This window comes from Larimichthys crocea, chromosome VI (assembly GCF_000972845.2).
Source record: "Larimichthys crocea isolate SSNF chromosome VI, L_crocea_2.0, whole genome shotgun sequence".
NCBI classification, from domain to species: Eukaryota; Metazoa; Chordata; class Actinopteri; family Sciaenidae; genus Larimichthys; species Larimichthys crocea.
Window position 1 is genome coordinate 8,810,575 of NC_040016.1, and position 19,060 is coordinate 8,829,634.

General features: G+C 38.4%; 1 protein-coding gene across 1 annotated transcript in view; it reads left to right on the forward strand.

Moving 5' to 3' along the window:
• The first annotated feature begins 490 nt into the window (after positions 1–490).
• The window catches only part of fgd5b (FYVE, RhoGEF and PH domain containing 5b), a 42,794-nt gene continuing 24,224 nt past the window's right edge, over positions 491–19,060 (forward strand). Inside the window, exons 1-2 of the mRNA XM_027279703.1 lie at positions 491–716; positions 1,582–1,653. The gene's annotated coding sequence lies outside the window, so the exon portion shown is untranslated. The remainder of the gene's footprint in view (positions 717–1,581; positions 1,654–19,060) is intronic.

A 19,060-nucleotide genomic window follows, 5' to 3' on the forward strand; every position in this document is an offset into this window, starting at 1 on the left:
TATACTTTGTAAAAGTACCTATTTTGCAGAATGGCTTATTAGAGAATAATGTATGTTATGTTATTGGATTATTGACGGTAAACACGGAGTAGTGCTATAGTATATGTACATAATTAGTTTTCATCACTGCTCACATGAGCAGACGTGGAATGTTTCACATTTCTGTTTAAGAACGGACCTGAAGCATTTATTGATTTTAAAAAAAGGTGCCGATTATTGCTAATCGTTCTAAATAATCCACGCTGCTTCTCATCTCTCAAACTGTTTTAAGTCATGGCAGGTGGGAAACGGCAAAAAGTGCAGTTGTGTGTAACGTAGTTACACTGTTTGTCTTAATTGGTTCCATGTCTCATTACTCTCATTATGCAATCAGCTCATTTCCCTCACCTGGTTTCCCCACCCATCTCCTCACCTGCAGTCCATTTGCTCATTAGCCCCTCAGTGTATATATACTAGTCCATTTCCACTTGATCCCTGCCAGTTTGTCTTGTATAGTTTTTACCAAGCTCTCCAGTAATTCCAGTTTTTGACTTCTCGTTCTGACCCTGTTTTGCCTGTCTTGGACTTCGGATACCTGCCTGCCCCTTGCCGGATTTGTTTGCATGTTCGATCTCCTGGTTTTGACCTTGCTTGAGTAAATTGATCTTCCCTTAAACTTGTCTGCCTCAGAGTCGTGCTTTTGGATTCTCCTTGCCAGTACCAGCAAACGTGACATTGTGAGTGTATTTAGTTTCAGAAATGCTTTTTCCACCCCTGAGATATGTGAGAATACTGCTGTAAATGTAAGCCATGACGTGAACCTTGTTGTTGCTGCTCCCTGGTGCTGGACTGGACACATCCTGGTGTCCTGCATCACCTCCTCCCAGCAGATCTGCACCAGTTACAGTCTCTTTATGAACTGTTGAGTCTCAAACTAACAATATCGGCTCCTAAGCAGAAAAAAAAGGAAAGCAAGATGCTTAATGCTTGAGAGCGACACATTTATCCTCCCATCAAGTGAGCATTTCTTCCATGGTGATCTAGCACCAGAGTCTCTTACTGTTACCAGTGTAACCTTGTTACATATCACTGACTGTAAATCTGGCTTCACCATCTGGTCACATGGTTTTTTTAATTAACAATAGTGACTTTATTAATATAGCACCTGTAATCACAGCAAATTCAGACATGTAGTCTTAAATTACAGTATTTCTCTCAGTGGATTACGTTGGTGTACATGTGTTCAAATACAGACACAGTGAATTGTCTGACTCTGACCTCTGGCCCTGTCCTCGTCCACAGGAACCATGTGAGACCTGGAACAAGTCAGGGGAACTATTCAGAAGAGTTGCCAGTAGTTTGATTTATAAGAGCTGGAACTACAACTTGACCACCGATCAAAGATCAGATCAGCACATTACCCTCTTAATTAGATATTTGGCTGCTGCTCGTTTCCTCTCTCAGGCAGGAGAATAGGTAGTTTGGATCTTTTGTGTGTTTTGTGAATCTCCTGTACAAAGAGGCGGTTCTCTTCCTGGTGTGGCGGCCCGTTGACCCCACTGTGACCTTAATCACTGTTTTTTCCCTTATTTGTTCCTGCAGCCTCAAGTTAGACGGATCCAAGCAGAGTGAGAAATGCACGCTTAAATAGCTTCAGCACCGGCCCCCCCTCTGGTAAGTGTGTGTCAGTGTGTTCATATACAGTTTGTGTTTAAGAGTGTCTGTTTGTGAACTTGTTTGTGTTTTTTTGTCTCAATTGTTGAAGCCAATTTGCTGCCTGAGTAAATTTGCTGCCTAGGAGGTGAGATGATGCTGATACAGTGACAAGACCTCACAGAGTGATAGTCATACAGGGATTTAAAGATGCTCTTATACGCATACATAATGCAGCACGGACTGCAATGCTCATAACGATAAAGAAATACTCAATTTAATGAGGCTTACAACAAATCAATTCAGCTTTAATAAGAGCACACAAGAGGCAGCCTTGTTTTGTCTGTAGTCACTGACACTGAAATATACATCTACTGGATGAATTTACATGATTTTGTTCATGGTCTCCAGAGAATAAATCCTAATGACTTTAATAATTCTCTGCCTTTTTTCCGGTAGCGCCACTCTAAGGTTGACATTTGTGGTTATTAGTGAAATGTCTGACTACTGAATAGACTGCTGTGGCAGGTGGTGCACACATTCATGTCCCAGTAACGATGAATTGTAATAACGCTGATCCTCCAAATACTTCAGGCCAGCTGTGGTAAAAGTACAACTAGTGGTACACAAATTTGCTCAGATTCACCAACAGTCAGCATTAATATTATCAGGTATAAATCTGCCTCCTGTGTGAACCGTCTGTTGCTGAACAGAGTCGAACTACACGGCTGTATTTCAGTGTCTACCATGATGGTGTGACCTGGAGTGCCTAATATTTTCTGAGGTAATACACGGTGAAAAATGTTTGCACGCTCATGTCATGTACGGCCTCAGAGCTGCTAAAATGTCTCGAGACTCAAGTCTCGCCACAGTAAGACTCATCTGTCCATTTCCCCCCTAAACCATACAGTTTACCAAAGTTAATAATACAATATGACAGATCTGACACCGTGGCTCAAGAGATAGAGCAGGTCGTCCATCAATCAGATCGGCAGCTTACCGGCTCACTTCGCAAGATGCTAGAGAGCTCAGAGCAGCTTCTTACATTTATTTCAGCCGTCATGCTGACCGTCCACCCTGCACTAAGAAAAGCAAGAAGCACCACGATGCTGTGTTTTTTTGTGTGTGTGGAATAACCACAGTACAAATAACTGAAAATCTGAAAAATGTGCATATTCTCGGGTTAATTTGGCTTGCTGACTCGCCACTTTGATCAGTATAATCACTTATAAAGGACAGGAAGGTGTGTCTCACTGACAGATCCGCCCTCCTCTCAGAAACCAGCTGCACTGAGAAATGATCTCTGCATTTAGTTGTGGCAGTTTAATCCTGCTCGCGGGTTGAGGGGAAATGGCAAACTGCTGTTTTCATTATGGAAAATAAATGACCTTTAAAAAAACCTGCTTCAGATCTAGTAGTAATGTTGTAAAGTAGTTAAGTTTTACTGAGTATTATCTGTTCAACCAGCAGTCACTTGTTCGGCTGCATACACATTGTCGGTGTCCGTTTATTGTCGATTCTCTTTATACTGCAGCTATAAAACTACTGTAGCTATAAGAACCTTTATGAAGAAGTTATGAGGTGTCCATCCTGTCATATGTCCTGCAGACCTGAGCAGACAATCACTGTTTTCATTGTGGCCCTGCAGGTTCTTGATCCAGAGTAGGGAGGAAGGGCGGGCCTTTTGTAAATGAAGTTTTACTGGGGATAAAGTGCAACTAAGGCCAATCAGGACAATAAGATGACATCTTTATCTCCTCTACTAGCAAAATGAGATCAAGAGTTGTGCCTGGTGGAACATGCACCTCATGTATCAAGGCTAAGTCCTCACTCTCTCTCTCGCTCCTCTGGATTTCTCCTAGAAGAGTAGTGCAAAGGTTTCATGCTGAGTTTTTGTGTTATTGCTCTGGATTGTATCTGTATTGATTCTCATCTGTAATGGCTCCATCTAAACAGTCAGGCACAGGAAGAGGATGCTGAGTCTAGCAGATATTATTTAAGTCACCATAAAGTGTACCAACATCAACAATACTGTCCGTAACATATGCACAGTGTGCAGTTTCAGTGTTTTCAAGGAAAGCTCTCCAAATTTACACAATCCATTCAGGAATTTCATCGTTCCTCTGAGACGCCACAAGCCAGCGATACTGGTTTTACTCCAGTCAGGTTAAATAACTAAAATATAATTTCTTTGAAAGTTCACTTGTAAAAAGGACACACCTCTTTGCACCATAAAGCTCACTGTGTGTTAACAAGTTACAGTATATCTTGTCTCTGTTTCACCCTTTTACCTGGAATCTCTTTGTTTGCTCAGTATTGTAACATCACAATCTGCACTTGGTTTACTGCTGGAATAATAAGGCCCCAAATAAGACACTCGTCTGCGAGAGGTTTTTAATTCTCGGGGCAGTTTTATGATGCAGAGTTTCAATGACCCAACTGGGGACTGAAGTCACAAACTGAGAGAATCAAACTCATAAATTGTCGATCCCATGGCAGATGCTATAAGCACAAGTTCAGTGAACTGGATGAATCTTTGATATTGGAGGTGTTACTCGACAAAAGAGCTGTGCGATTTTACAACAAAAGAGACAGAAATAGCTCCAGAGAGGAAGGATTTTGAAGCTTTAGGTTCAGATCTTGATTTCTTCTTTAAATTACCGACATTAACATAAAAACAAATGAAGGGAATACTACTGGCTCCATTAAGGATAATAGGCCATTAAGGCTCGATCAGTAAAATCAAGCCAACAAACTAACACAGAAAACTACTACAGGATAATGAGTCTCTAAAAAAATAACAGGAGACTTAACAGGAGATTTCTATGGTCAAGCTCACATATTTAAACATTTCAAAACAGTAAAAACAAGTAGTGTTTCTGTGTTTACTCCAAATGTATGGCTTTGCATGTGCAACACACGACTCTCATACTATTGAACATGTAGTTTTATCAGGATTTCTTCAGCATATATGGTGTGAAAAGTTTAAAATGACCTTTTTGCATCTGAAACAGGATGCTGTGACTCATAAATCAGATATGACAACAGAATTCAGATAAAAGAAACACACACACACATGTATGTAAGGGAACATTGATTACAAAAAAACTGCCAGACAAGTAGTAAAGTAACTTTGAGATGAGTTTGTTAGAGGAGTCATAAAACAATAGGGGGTCTTTTTGTGAGATCCAGCAAATCTGAAAGGGAGACAAAACCAAACATTCATTAGAGCTTATTACATTTCATTTCTGATACGTAAGCAGGTTTAACCGTCTAAATTAATTTCACCTTCTGTACTGTACCACCTGAGATGGACAACACGACTCTCTCCTCGGGGGATGCAAGTTATTCTTCTGTGTGCTTATTTCAGCGGTGGATCGCTGCGGGAGTTCCTCATAGAAATACCGCCTGATATAAACCGAATGAGAAACAGATTGAAGGGGAAATATAAAGATACAAGCCTTAGCCTGTTTTTATTTCTGCGTTTACTACGATTACTCTTTCTGCCGTAATGATTACAGCCAATAAAACTCATGCTGCGTCACCTAACACCCCACCACACTTAAAAATGGATCCTTGGAAGCACTTTTTTTTTTCATAATTTGGAGGATAAAATCTGCAACATAAAAGACAGACAGACGCATCAAAACATAATCCAGAAAAATCAGACACTTATTTAACCACATGCTTTCAAATCAGATCCGTATCCATAGGGCAGACAATAAAAACACATTATTGCCTCAGCATCCCACACTGCTCGACGAGAGGCTTCTTTAACAGTCCATCAGTGAATAGCCCGTGTATCGCCACCTCCACACTGTGAGCTGATGTGCTTCAGATGGAGGCCCGGGTCCCTCTGTCAGCATCACCCCACGGTGAGCTGTAATGAGCTGGTGTGTGTGTAATGAGAGCTAATGCTGCCACAGCTATTGAGCTGCTCTTGCCACCAGGCCATAATGCCACTGCCTGCTGTGTTGTGTCAAACAGCCACATGCAAAACAGACTGGTGCCAGTGAGCTTGATGGCAGGCCTGCTGCAGTGTCTCTCCAGCAGCAGATGGATCACAGGAAGAGGGACAAAAGGCCCCTGTAGTGTCTCAAATGACAGAGTTTGGCTGCGTTTCAGCTCACGACATGGGGCGGCTGAATACGTTATAACACCTTTGCTCTCTGTTGATCACATATTTAGGCTGGGTGTCATTTGAAAATGTTCAGGTCTGGTACTGATACGACACTTGAGATTTTGTCCTGACACTGATATGTTAAGTATTTTGTCTTTTACCTGTTTTGTTTAGATCACACATGTTTTCTAGATCACCTTTATTTCCTGTAATTGGCACAGGGTGGTTTGGTCGTGGTTGCACCATTTATTTTTTTTACCTGTGCAAACAAAAAAGGTGACAGGCTCCAATATTTTCTGTTTCACTACTTTATTATCTTATTTTGTATCATATCATATAGTTTCTTCTAGTTTTTGTTGGTCACGTTACGCTAATAAATTAAAGTTGTTCATTCGTTAATAATTATCATAAATCCTACTCACTATGTTACTTTAGATTTTTCTTTGGACTGTAACGTGTCACAATACTCGGCTTCTTAGCAGCCTTTTTTTTCAATGGATAGTTGCTGCTACATTAGGCAAAAAACAAACTAAATCCCACAAAAAACAGTTGTCCAGCAAACAAAAATCCAGAACTGAGATACACTGGGAGAAACACCAAGACCGAACAACACAGGACTGGGGAACAAACACAGACAACCTGACACTAAAACCAAGAAACACACACACACTAAATACACCCAGCATTAGTAAGCATATACCTGAATATTGTTACAAGGTGCGTTGCATTGATTTGAATCCTCTGGGCGTCTGACCAGGTTTCAGTTTCCTCCTCTTAATGAACAGATTTGTTCATAATAAGACAAAAAGGCTTGAGCTGAATTCATTATTTAAGTTGCTGGCTACTTTAAAGAAGCCAGCTTAATGTGTTTGAAATGCTGAGGCATGTTTAACGTCCTTAAGTGTGTGTTCAGCTGAACTGTGAGCTGCGAGGGCAGTTTGTCTCCTGGGCAGTGTATGTGTTGTCTGACAGGTCCAGCCTCCTCCCCTGCTCCTCGCGGGGCTGGATAAAGATATTAGCTGGGCACTGTTGACACTGCATGCACACTCGTAAAGGCCTCATAAATTCTCCTCGTGTAAAAGAGAAAAAGGGATTGAAAAAGGCAGGAAAGGGACTGTGGACTCATTGGCAGTCCGCTCTCGCACTCTGCCTGCTTGAAGCCACCCAGCATGCTTCCCTACCTGCAGTTAACTGTGGGGCTGCTTCATGTTATGGTTTCATACAGTATATTTAGTGAAGTAACAGCAAAGAGACTTTTTAATGTCACAGTGACAAAAAGCGGATGATATGTTTGAAGCATCTACATTTTATGAGTAGAGGTAGACACTGGTTATTGTTATGTCTGAGGGGGACGTAGTCACCTGTACATAAAGTCACTAAACTAAAATACTTTACAGGTACCCAGTTACCGGTGTTTTGAGACAAAAACATGTTTTTTCAATCAGATTCTTTAATATCAGTGTTAAGGTCCCACATGGATATTCAACTTTAGACTTTAAATTTAGAAGTTTAGAAGTTAGTTTTGGTTATTTTCATTATTGCACGTGTTTGTTCTTTCGAGGTTTGAAGTGGGCACTGTGGGAAAAATCTGACAGTAATCTCATACACCAATCAGATTTTTAGCAGCGTTTGAATCAAATGACATTTGTAGGGTTGCTTTCTAGAGAGCCGAAGTCATGACGTTAAGTCTCTGTTCCACCAGCTCCTGTAGCTCAGTGCGTTTTGTTATTCAGCATTAGTTTCAAATTGGCATCCACTACAGCAGATGATCAGAAATTGAAACCTTAGTTTCAAAATTAAATTCATAAATAATAAAATGTTTTTTTTCCCCTCTAACTTTGAAATTGATTGTTTCCCGTTTAGTTATCACTATTTCATGATAGTATTTACTCTGATCTAGGATTTCTGTGTTCTGTCTTTATCTTGAGTGTGTTTCATGTCATTGAACAGGGAGTTTCTTAATATTTGTAAGATTTTTAAATGTATTATATTGCATTCAATGTTGGAAACTAAAGGAACATTGTACTTCTTAAAAAAGCGTTTACTGAGGCTGTGTTTAGCTCAGTCGGTAGAGCAGCCGCCCCATGTACGAAGGCTCTTTCCTGCATGTGACTCTTCTATCATTAAAGCATTTACTATCAGAAGATATAACTAAAAGCTTCTAAGGATCTTAGGTTGTTATGTGTTTCCAGACATCAAACTCCAAATTACATCTTGCTTTATCTATGAAGGGCCCATCACTGTTGAACATCTTCCTCATCATTAGAAACTTTATCCTGGGTGTTTTATTGTGTGTCTTGTGGCCTACGCAACGAGGAAGAGGCAAGAGCTGAATGATAAGTTGAGTTTAAAATGTGCTCAGTGTGCTCAGATCAGGTCACTGAGGTAAATTTGATGGTGACATGTGAGTGAGCCTGCCTAGATTAGACGCTCTTAAAGGGAGGAGGCGATGTTTCTTGGCAGCACTGATGTCACACTCGCTCGTTCCAGTGTCACATGGTCAGTATTGATTGTTAGATCCAGGCGGCTGTTAAGGGGCTACTTGCATTTCAATGTGTCCTTTAGCAGAAGATTAATGTTGCCTCTTAAAATAAACAAACCGCAGACTCTATCCCGCCCGCGTTTCTCTTCATTATTAATGAAACTTAAATCTTAAACACACAGCTCTGCCGCAAATATGAATAAAACAGTATTATTTATGTAAATAAAAAAGCTTCAAGGAATGTAATTGAATATGTAATTAAAAAAAATAGTTTGTTTGAGTTGACGAGAAGATTGACACCACTTTCAAGTTCAAGTTTTATTGTCAATACTGCAATATGTACAAGACATACAGAGAATTGAAATTACGTTTCTCTCTGTCCAAACAGCACTAAACATGAAATATAAAATACAAGATATAACTGAAGATGTAAACATATATATAAAATAAAATATGAAATAAAAATAAAGAATAATAATAAAAAATACATAAATAACAATTAAAAATAATTACAAAAAATAAAATAAAATGTCTGTACAGTAAGGAAACCACGGCCTGGAGAAAGTTAGCTTAGCTTAGCACAAAGACTGGAAACGGAGGGAAACAGCTAGCCTGCCTCTGTCTGAAGGTTAAAAAACTCTAAAGCTCACCAACACACACATCTTATATCTTGTTTGTTTAATAAGTGTAATAATAATAATTTGCTGCTTTATGAGGATCAAGTGCCAGACTATTTCTTGGCCAGGAGCAGTTGCCAGGCAACCAACGGCGCCTCCAGGAAGTCACTGCAACCCGCCAAATATCAGTCTGGCACATAACCCGGCTGACATTGCAACATGTTGTTTTTACACTGTAATTTTTGGACAGATTAAACAAATGAGATATAAATGTGTAAATTAGCGAGCTGTAGAGGCTTCGGTGGATTTTGTAGTTTTATTTGTTACGTTCAGTTGAATCGCTGTTCTCATTTTGCATTCTTGATTTAAATGAACTGAAGTTAAACCTGTCTTGTCCGATGCATACAACAAATATTTAACACACACACTGACAAGCTACTGAAGACGCACGTTACACATCACTGAGGGTCAGTTCAGGTTAATCCAGCGTGGTGGTCTGTGCCCACATCAGTGGACTAACCTGATGAATGTATTGTTCAGTTTCAGTTAATAGCTGCCACTTAAATCAACTGTGATTAATTTACAGAAGCCAAAGCCAATGAATACATTTCAGCAAGTGTTTTAATGTACATTATGCTACCCAGTGTACTTACACTGACTGACGGGTATAAGAAAACAAGCATTGCTAATCAGGATTCAACTGCTGCAACATTTCTACCACTTGATGGTTTAAGATATATTTACACGTTTACACACTAATGTTCTTAGACCACATATCTTTGTGTGGATTGATTGGGTGTGTGGTAAAGTAACTATCTTTATGCACAGATTTTCTTTTGTGTTTAAGGAGTTTAATATGAATGTTTTCACCTGTCTCCCTAATTTGCTAGTGGAGAACATTATAGTCTGGACTGTTTAGTTCTTTTTACTTTTAATTTATTGATGGTAGTTTTAATATCTAGATTGTTTATATCGCACTTGCTTATGCATTTGTACTTTACTGCTATTAAAGTTTGTAAATCTATGTCCCTGCCTCTGTGTCAGCTGTTATCAGAGTTTGTTGTGGATGAATTTTCAACTGAAGACTAAATTAAAGAACTATTTCTGGGTCTTGGGGAGTGATATTGCATCTTGTTTAACGGCTTTTCTGACTTCTGCCTGAAGTGATCGCATCTGTTGGGTCTGAAGACTACAAGTTTGAAAATGAAAAAAATCTGCAGTTGTGGAGTTAAACAGACGTGAGTTTACTAGACCTCTGCAAGCATGCCGCACATGAACCTCTGACCAAACCATCCAACCGTTTAAAGTTTATCATTCATATAAAGTTTTATGCTATTATTAGTTAATTTCAAGGTGAATAGTTAAACACAGGTTTGTACAATGATTATATACAAATAGATGCATGTCATTATTAAATCTAACTTTCTGTATGTAAAATTATTTTTACACATTTTCCTTTGTCAGAACTTATCCCATTGTGCACTTGTCAGAAAGTTCTCACCGAAGAACAAAAACAACCTTCCAGCTGTGTTTTCTTCCTCGTCATGATGTGAAGGGTAACTAAAATTAGACGGCCATGACATGAGAGTTTGTTCCTGCATCCTATTGGTTCAAACACTTGACAGTTTACAGGATTCAGTGTAGCCAAACACAACACGGGTCAACAATACTTTCCAAGGATCTGTGTTTTTTCTGCTTTGTTTGCTTATGTAAAGTAACATGGACTTAAAATAAAAAGTACAACTAATGATACAAAATTAGACTTATGCTGACATGTTTTAAGCTACATTACAGAAGAAAATATGTTGTATGAATACACAGGGAATATGATATAATACAAGTAAAAATAAAATGATGAGTGAAGAATGAGTTAGAAAATGACATTTCTGCACATTGCCTGTCAACCTTTCCAACCTGTAATGATGTCAAAAAAAAAGTAGGACAATGAATTTTTGGACAGATTAAACAAATGAGATATAAATGTGTTAATTAGCGAGCTGTAGAAGCTTCGGTGGATTTTGTAGTTTTATTTGTTACGTTCAGTTGAATCGCTGTTCTCATTTTGCATTCTTGATTTAAATGAACTGAAGTTAAACCTTTCTTGTCCGATGCATACAACAAATATTTAACACACACTGACAAGCTACTGAAGACGCACGTTACACATCACTGAGGGTCAGCTCAGGTTAATCCAGCGTGGTGGTCTGTGCCCACATCAGTGGACTAACCTGATGAATGTATTGTTCAGTTTCAGGTAATAGCTGCCACTTAAATCAACTGTGATTAATTTACAGAAGCCAAAGCCAATGAATACATTTCAGCAAGTGTTAAGAAAATAAGAACTGCTAATCAGGATTCAACATTTCTCCACTTGATGGTTTATGATATATTTACATGTTTAGTTAATTTCCTTTGTATTATATTGATTATGTTCTTATCTGTGTTTTTTCTGCTTTGTTTGCTTATGTAGAGTAATTCCTGTCTGTCCTTCTTAAAATAAAAAGTACGACTAATGATGCAAATGTAGACTTATGCTGACATGTTTTAAGCTACATTACAGAAGAAAATATGTTGTATAAATACACAGGGAATATGATATAATACAAGTAAAAATAAAATGATGAGTGAAGAATGAGTTTAGAAAATGACATTTCTGCACATTGCCTGTCAACCTTTCCAACCTGTGATGATGTCAAAAAAAGTAGGACAATGAGGCCCAGGTTGAAAATAACTGGAATTATCCATTAAGTTTGAGGACTACGCCCTCTGTGCTCCAGTTTTACTGAAAGACTTGAAAACAGTCACAGGAAGGAGTATATCAAGATGGAGTTCCTTTTTTAAGCCCCAGTCTTATTGTTTCACCTCAGGCGCAGGAGAGAGGAGGAGATGCACTCTTTCCTCGCCTGACGCAAACAGGAGACACGCAGACAGGGACGAGCCTCAGGGTTCAGACTGCACATGGCTCGAGGTGTTTTTCTAATCTGTTACTGAAAACATACCGGCATTGTTCAATACTGTTACTGTACGCGCCTAATATATCATAGCCATATACATGTCTGACCTTGATCTCCCACACTCAAACTCTTATGGCACAGATCCACGCAGATACGACGGACAATTTATTGATTAGGTCAATAAGCACACACATATATTTTGATTTGAAGACGTGCACCATCCATCACATTGTAGTGCGGCAGGTTGAAAGAATCAGCACACGTGTGGCCAAAAGAGTTGAGATGAAATACTCAAGAATAGAACATTGGAGATACTTTACATTCTTCTTACTGTTGAAAAATCTCATTAATAAGACCACTGGGTGATATGTTCCATCATTACAATAAACATGGGGACTGTAGTTTATCTTGAGTCAATCCCACATACATCATCCTGTCACTGTTTAAACTCACTAGGGCACAACTGTGGATCAATCCACGGCTGAATGTAGTCCCCAACAAATGCACAATTTACTCCAGCTTGAATTAGGTTAGTAATGTTTTGGAAATTGTTGAGTATTTGTGATTCATTGTTGAACATTTACTTGTTCAGTGAGAACGAATGGGCCTTGGGCTAAGAGCTGTAGACTGTAGGGTATGGAAGAAAACACATAATTTGTTGTGGTCTTTGCACAGGATTTCTTAACGATATGAACACATGCTTAAACCTTTTTGTGTGTGTGTGCCATGTTTGCCAGACAATCTGTCGTTATCCTCTTGTGCTGCAGACTGCGTGGTCCACCTTCCTCCCCTTTATTGACTCAATATGAAAACACAATTATGGCAGCAGCAAAAAGGTGGTCAAAGGTGCAGCCACATAATGTTTTTTAATGAGCCAAACACTCTGTTCCTGACTATATACTGTGTATAGTCTCAAGAGCTGCACGGAAATATTCTGGTTCCTTACTATTTAAACTAATAAGAGTTATGTCTTTCCTTTTTTTCCCCAGCACAGACAAAATGTTATAATAACAGATATTACATTTTATTTACAAGCTCTGGATACTTAAAGACACTTTAAATGGTGAAGAAAACTAACATTGAAGCAGTGAAAAAAGCTCCCGAAAAACTAAAAATATTCAGCCTTTATGCCTCATGTTGGATTGACGTTTGACCTTAAAGTGTGGTGCACAAGAATACAACGAGAGACTGTTCATCATTGTGTTGTAGAGACTCGTGAACACGGAAAGCCTCTGCTTGTTGCCCGATAAAGCTTCAGTTTCACAGGAAGACTCAGGTTGCTTCACTGTGCTGTTTTAGCCAGGATTAGCCTCTCTTAGAACAATATGTAAAGTTGTGTATGTAAACTCGGATTTCATCTAATTATGCTCATGTTTCGTAGCCTGAAAGGGGTTAATTTCTAGGTGTGTGGTCAGTCCATCTACTAGTGCAAATGGCACCAAATATAAAATGGATTTATGTGCTGCTGTGTGTTGTTTTGAGTCAAATCAGTGAGGACCTGACTCCCATTTCCCCTCCTTTCTACTGCCGTACTGATTTTTATGATCCTGATTGTTGCTACTGAATCTGTGATAACACAGCAGAGAGATTTTTTTGGTGTAATAAATCTTCACCAGCTGACCACAATTAAAAAGATTAAAAATAGCTCCTTTCCTTCACCACCAGTGAGTCACGGTTTGATTCACCGAGGGGTTAAATATGAGCGTAAGGATGTGAAGTTGGGCTGTGCAGGAAACAGGGAGAGCAGTTTCCTGTTATGTAGAAAAGAGCCGGTCGTACACCGATCAGATGGTGTGCAGAGAAACAAGGCTGATCTATCAATAAAAGATGATTTAAGACCACAGATACTTTAAAAAAAATGAGAAATATAATGTTGAAAAATATGGTTTTATAATATCACCCAGAAACAACTGAGATCTTGAGATGTGTTCACTTTAACATGACTCGATCTAAACATCTATACGATAAAGTACAAAAACTATGAAAAACATGAAAACTTTATATGAATTTTTGTGTTTTTTTTAAGGGCAAATATTATTTTGATACTTTCTAATAAGACACCAAAGGGTTCATAAGTTGACACTACTTTTTAATTGTCAATAAATTATTTATTAATGCTGCATTAGCATTCATTATAAGTCAATAATAACAATAACTTAGGGTTGCCAGGTTGTGACATCCCTTTAGCTGGTGTTTATCATTTTTATTTGTTAAACATGCAGTAATAAAATGTTGGTAATTCATCAATAAATGCTTATGAGCCACTCTGTGCAAGTGCAAATATAAATATTAATAAGTTTGTAATAAATGATTGACGATGAAGTCTTCAGTTACAAAAATGTCTGTACAGTAAGGAAACCACCAAGGAAACCACGCCTGGAGAAGTTAGCTTAGCTTAGCACAAAGACTGGAAACGGAGGGAAACAGCTAGCCTTCCTTGTCTGAAGGTAAAAAAAAAACTCACCAACACCACACATCTTTATGCTTTTGTTTAATAAGTGTAAAAACAACAATTTTCTGCTTTATGAGGATCAAGTGCCAGACTATTTCTTGGCCAGGACAGTTGCCAGGCAACCAACGGCGCCTCGGAAGCCACTGCAACCCCGCAAAATCAGTCTGGCACATAACCCGGCTGACATGCAACATGTTGTTTTTCAACTGTAATTTTTGGACCGATTAAACAAATGAGATATAATGTGTTAATTAGCGAGCTGTAGAGGCTTTGGTGGATTTTGTAGTTTTATTTTTTACGTTCAGTGAAGCGCTGTTCTCATTTTGCATTCTTGATTTAAATGAACTGAAGTTAAACCTGTCTTGTCCGATGCATACAACAAAAATATTTACACACACACTGACAAGCTACTGAAGACGCACGTTACACATCACTGAGGGTCAGTTCAGGTTAATCCAGCGTGGTGTCTGTGCCCACATCAGTGGACTAAACTGATGAATGTATTGTTCAGTTTCAGTTAAAGCCACTTAAATCAACTGATTAATTTACAGAGCCAAAGCCAATGAATACATTTCAGCAAGTGTTTGAATGTACATATGCTACCCAGTGTACTTACACTGACTGACGGGTATAAGAAAACAAGCATTGCTAAACAGGATTCAACTGCTGCACATTTCTACCACTTGTGGTTTTAAGATATATTTACACGTTTAGTTAATTTCCTTGTATTATATTGTAATGTTCTTAGACCACATATCTTTGTGTGGATTGATTGGTGTGTGTGTAAGTAACTATCTTTATGACACAGATTTTCTTTTGTGTTTAAGGAGTTTAATATGAATGTTTTCACCGTCTCCCTAATTTGCTAGTGGAGAACATTATAGTCGGACTGTTTAGTTCTTTTTACTTTTAATTTATTGTGGTAGTTTTAATATCTAGATTGTTTATATCGCACTTGCTTATGCATTTGTACTTTACTGCTATTAAAGTTTGTAAATCTATGTCCCTGCCTCTGTGTCAGCTGTTATCAGAGTTTGTTGTGGATGAATTTCAACTGAAGACTAAATAAAGAACTATTTCTGGGTCTTGGGGAGTGATTTGCATCTTGTTTAACGTCTTTCTGACTTCTGCTGAAGTGATCGCATCTGTTGGGTTGAGAACAGTTTGAAAATGAAAAAAATCTGCAGTTGTGGAGGTTAAACAGACGTGAGTTTACTGACCACTGCAAGCATGCCGCACATGAATCTCTGACTAAACCATCCAACCGTTTAAAGTTTATTATTCATATAAAGTTTTATGCTATTAATTTCAAGGTAAATAGTTAAACACAGGTTTGTACAATGATTATATACAAATAGATGCATGTCATTATTAAATCTAACTTTCTGTATGTAAAATATTTTTTTACACCTTTTCCTTTGTCAAACTTATCCCATTGTGCACTTGTCAGAAGAATTCTCACCGAAGAACAAAAACAACCTTCCAGCTGTGTTTTCTTCCTCGTCATGATGTGAAGGGTAACTAAATTAGACGGCCATGACATGAGAGTTTGTTCCTGCATCCTATTGGTTCAAACACTTGAGTTTACAGGATTCAGTGTAGCCAAACAACACGGGGTCAACAATACTTTCCAAGGATCTGTGTTTTTTCTTGCTTTGTTTGCTTATGTAAAGTAACATGGACTTAAAATAAAAAGTACAACTAATGATACAAAATTAGACTTATGCTGACATGTTTTAAGCTACATTACGAAGAAAATATGTTGTATGAATACACGGAATATGAATTAATACAAGTAAAAATAAAATGATGAGTGAAGAATGAGTTAGAAAATGACATTTCTGCACATTGCCTGTCAACCTTTCCAACCTGTATGATGTCAAAAAAAAAGTGGACAATGAATTTTTGGACGATTAAAAAAAAATGAGATATAAATGTGTTAATTAGCGAGCTGTAGAAGCTTCGGTGGATTTTGTAGTTTTATTTGTTACGTTCAGTTGAATCGCTGTTCTCATTTTGCATCTTGATTTAAATGAACTGAGTTAAACCTTTCTGTCCGATGCATACAACAATTTTTACAACACACTGACAAGCTACTGAAGACGCACGTTACACATCACTGAGGGTCAGCTCAGGTTAATCAGCGTGGTGGTCTGTGCCCACATCAGTGGACTAACTGATGAATGTATTGTTCAGTTCAGGTAATAGCTGCCACTTATCAACTGTGTTAATTTACAGAAGCCAAAGCCATGAATACATTTCAGCAAGTGTTAAGAAAATAAGAATTGCTAATCAGGATTCAACATTTCTCCACTTGTGGTTTATGATATATTTACATGTTTAGTTAATTTCCTTTGTATTATATTGATTATGTTCTTATCTGTGTTTTTTCTGCTTGTTTGCTTATGTAGTAATTCCTGTCTGTCCTTCTTAAAATAAAAAGTACGACTAATGATCAATGTGACTTATGCTGACATGTTTTAAGCTACATTACAGAGAAATATGTTGTATAAATACACACGGGAATATGATATAATACAAGTAAAAAAAAAATGATGAGTGAAGATGAGTTAGAAAATGACATTTCTGCACATTGCCTGTCAACCTTTCCAACCTGTGATGATGTCAAAAAAAAGTAGGACAATGAGGCCCAGGTTGAAAAATACTGGAATTATCCATTAAGTTTGAGGGACTACGCCCTCGTGCTCCAGTTTTACTGAAAGACTTGAAAACAGTCACAGGAAGGAGTATATCAAGATGGAGTTCCTTTTTTAAGCCCCAGTCTTATTGTTTCACCTCAGGCGCAGGGAGAGGAGGAGATGCACTCTTTCCTCGCCTGACGCAAACAGGAGACACGCAGACAGGGACGAGCCTCAGGGTTCAGACTGCACATGGCTCGAGGTGTTTTTCTAATCTGTTACTGAAAACATACCGGCATTGTTCAATCTGTACTGTACGCGCCTAATATATCATAGCCATATACATGTCTGACCTTGATCTCCCACACTCAAACTCTTATGGCACAGATCCACGCAGATAGACGGACAATTTATTGATTAGGTCAATAGCACACCATATATTTTGATTTGAAGACGTGCACCATCCATCACCATTGTAGTGCGGCAGGTTGAAAGAATCAGCACACGTTGGGCCAAAAGATGTGAGATGAAATACTCAAGAATAGAACATTGGAGATCTTTACATTCTTCTTCTGTTGAAAAATCCCATTATAAGACCACTGGGTGATATGTTCCATCATTACAATAATATGGACTGTTATTCTTGTGTCAATCCTACATACATCATCCGTCACTGTTTAAACTCACTAGGGCACAACTGTGGATCAATCCACGGCTGAATGTAGTCCCCAACAAATGCACAATTTACTCCAGCTTGAATTAGGTTAGTAATGTTTTGGAAATTGTTGAGTATTTGTGATTCATTGTTGAACATTTACTTGTTCAGTGAGAACGAATGGGCCTTGGGCTAAGAGCTGTAGACTGTAGGTATGGAAGAAAACACCTAATTTGGTGTGGTCTTTGCACAGGATTTCTTAACGATATGAACACATGCTTAAACCTTTTTGTGTGTGTGTGCCATGTTTGCCAGACAATCTGTCGTTATCCTCTGTGCTGCGACTGCGTGGTCCACCTTCCTCCCCTTTATTGACTCAATATGAAAACACAATTATGGCCGCAGCAAAAAGGTGGTCAAGGTGCCGCCACATAATGTTTTAATGAGCCAAACACTCTGTTCCTGACCTTATACTGTGTATAGTTCAAGAGCTGCACGGAAAATATCTGGTTCCTTACATTTAAACTAATAAGAGTTATGTCTTTCCTTTTTTTCCCCAGCACAGACAAAATTTATAATAACAGATATTACATTTTATTTACAAGCTCTGGATACTTAAAGACACTTTAAATGGTGAAGAAAACTAACATTGAAGCAGTGAAAAAAGCTCCCGAAAAACAAAATATTCAGCCTTTATGCCTCATGTTGGATTGACGTTTGACCTTAAAGTGTGTGCACAAGAATACAAGAGAGACTGTTCATCTTGTGTTGTAGAGACTCGTGAACCGGAAAGCCTTGCTTGTTGCCCGATAAAGCTTCAGTTTCACAGGAAGACTCAGGTTGCTTCACTGTGCTGTTTTAGCCAGGATTAGCCTCTCTTAGAACAATATGTTAGTTGTGATTATGAAACTGGATGGATTTCATCTAATCGTGCCTATGTTTCGTAGCCTGAAAGGGGTTAATTTTAGGTGTGTGGTCAGTCCATCTACTAGTGCAAATGGCACCAAATATAAAAGGATTTATGTGCTGCTGTGTGTTGTTTTGAGTCAAATCAGTGAGGACCTGACTCCATTTCCCCTCCTTTCTACTGCCGTACTGATTTTTATGATCCTGATTGTTGCTACTGAATCTGTGATAACACAGCAGAGAGATTTTTCTGGTGTAATAATCTTCACCAGCTGACCACAATTAAAAGATTAAAAATAGCTCCTTTCCTTCACCACCAGTGAGTCACGGTTTGATTCACCGAGGGGTAAATATGAGCGTAAGGATGTGAAGTTGGGCTGTGCAGGAAACAGGGGAGCAGTTTCCTGTTGTTATGTAGAAAAGAGCCGGTCGTACACCGACAGATGGTGTGCAGAGAAACAAGGCTGATCTATCAATAAAAGATGATTTAAGACCACAGATACTTTTTTTAAAATGAGAAATATATGTTGAAAAATATGGTTTTTATAATAATATCCAGAAACACAACTGAGATCTTGAGATGTGTTACTTTAACATGATCGA